At 44.5% G+C, this 2435-nt stretch overlaps 1 non-coding gene across 1 annotated transcript; it reads right to left on the bottom strand.

Moving 5' to 3' along the window:
- Window positions 1-1056: 1056 nt before the first annotated feature.
- TRNAI-GAU (transfer RNA isoleucine (anticodon GAU)) lies at window positions 1057-1132 on the bottom strand. The gene has a single exon. It is a non-coding gene; the product is annotated as a tRNA-Ile (tRNA).
- Window positions 1133-2435: the final 1303 nt, after the last annotated feature.

Below are 2435 nucleotides of genomic sequence, written 5' to 3'. Positions count from 1 at the left end.
TGCTGGTTGGGGACCAAAAAACCAAAAGTGTTTTTGGAGTTTAGATTTTTGGGGGACAGAGGTGTGGGGAATTGGCTGTAAGCCAACAGTCTGCCCAACCCCCCACCTCACTTGCCTGATTAGGTTGCAAAAGGCTGTTAAGCTGTGTGCTGGATTGTTTACACTACCCCCATGCTCCCCAGAAAGACTGGAGGCAAGTTTATTCTATCCTTTGTTTGGTGTAAAGTTAATATTTTCTAATAGTCTCACTTTGCCCTATAAGTAAAGCAAGATGCGGTTTTTGGGCGCGCTTTGTTCTTGCCTGCAGCAACTACAGGGCCCTCCCGACCCCATGTTTTCTTAATTCCTCTTTTTTTTTTTTTTTTCATTTTTCTGAAGCTGGAAACAGGGAGAGACAGTCAGACAGACTCCCACATGCGCCCGACCGGGATCCAACCAGCACGCCCACCAGGGGTGATGCTCTGCCCACCAGGGGGCGATGCTCTGCCCATCCTGGGCCTCGCCATGTTGCGACCAGAGCCACTCTAGCACCTGAGGCAGAGGCCACAGAGCCATCCCCAGCGCCCGGGCTATCTTTGTTCCAACGGAGCCTTGGCTGTGGGAGGGGAAGAGAGAGACAGAGAGGAAAGCACGGGGGAGGGGTGGAGAAGCAAATGGGCGCTTCTCCTGTGTGCCCTGGCCGGGAATCGAACCCAGGTCCTTCGCAAGCTAGGCCAACGCTCTACCGCTGAGCCAACCGGCCAGGGCTCCTCATTTTTTTTTTTTTTTTTTGTATTTTTCTGAAGCTGGAAACGGGGAGGCAGTCAGACAGACTCCTGCATGCGCCCGACCGAGATCCACCTGGCACGCCCACCAGGGGGCGATGCTCTGCCCATCCAGAGCGTCACTCTGTCGCGACCAGAGCCATTCTAGCGCCTGGGGCAGAGGCCAAGGAGCCATCCCCAGCACCCGGGCCATCTTTTGCTCCAATGGAGCCTTGGCTGCAGGAGGGGAAGAGAGAGACAGAGAGGAAGGAGAGGGGGAGGGGTGGAGAAGCAGATGGGCGCCTCTCCTGTGTGCCCTGGCCGGGAATCGAACCCGGGACTTCCGCACATCAGGCCAACGCTCTACCACCGAGCCAACCGGCCAGGGCCTCCTCATATTTTCTTAATTCCACACTGTTCCCACTTGGGACCTGGAATTACTACCTGCTGTGGTTCATGGCATGTGCCCAAATATAAAAATAAATATAGTTACTCTATTATACCATTTTATTACGAAAATACTGCTCTTTTTGTTAATGCATCATTATTATATTTATTATTAACACATCATTATATTATTTTTAGATAAATACACCCAAATAAAATGGATAGATTTCTCAAAAGGAAACATGATATTGAAGAATCTGATTCCAGAAATGAGCAGTAGTCAAGTGTAAATAAAATAAGACTTGAAGGTTGACGGGCAGAAAATAATTTATAGCATTTTCCATCACTAAACACTGAACAATACGATTGGATTAGAAATCCATTCATGAAAGCTTCAAGTGATTTTGGTTTAACATTAACAGAAGAAGAACTGGCAGCTATATCCACTGATCGTGGATTGATGATCAAACATAAGAAATTGTCTTGAAGACTTTTGGATTTCTATAAAAGAAGAATATGTGGCAATATCTAAAAAAAGCTTTGAACATTTTACCACAATTTTCAACATCCTATTTATGTGAATTAGGATTTTCTACCCTCAACACAATTAAGAGTTAAAAGAGAGGAATTCTTCAATGTATTGACAAGGAAATGGGGTGGAACATTGAAGAAATCACTAGGACACATCAGGCTCATGTTTCTCATAAACACAAGAATGAAAAACTTAACACATTTGCGCTGGGACCACTGAATTTACTAAATCTTACTAAGAATGTATTTATATATATAAAAAGATAACTTTTTTGTCGTTTTTTAATCCCTCTTTTTTACGAATTCTAAAAAACATAACTCGTCTGACTAGGCGGTGGCGCAGTGGATAGAGCGTTGGACTGGGATGTAGAGGACCCACGTTCGAGACACCGAGGTCGCCAGCTTGGGCACAGGCTCATCTGGTTTGAGCAAAGCTCACCAGCTTGGACCCAAGGTCGCTGACTCGAGCAAGGGGTTACTCAGTCTGCTGAAGTCCCACGGTCAAGGCACATATGAGAAAGCAATCAATGAACAACTAAGATGCTGCAACGAAAAACTGATGATTGATGTTTCTCATCTCTCTCCATTCCTGTCTGTCTTTCCCCTATCTATCCCTCTCTCTGATGGTCTCTCTGTCTCTGTAAAAAATAAAATAAAGTAAAATAAAAAGCATAACTAAAAAATATAACATAAAAATGTATTTTAATGTCAGAATAAATTTAATTTTGTCGTATTTATTTTGTTTACTTACCATAAAAGCATGCTTGGAGTTTA

Source organism: Saccopteryx bilineata, chromosome 3 (assembly GCF_036850765.1).
Source record: "Saccopteryx bilineata isolate mSacBil1 chromosome 3, mSacBil1_pri_phased_curated, whole genome shotgun sequence".
Classification (NCBI taxonomy): Eukaryota; Metazoa; Chordata; class Mammalia; order Chiroptera; family Emballonuridae; genus Saccopteryx; species Saccopteryx bilineata.
This window is presented reverse-complemented; position numbering and strand designations above follow the sequence as displayed.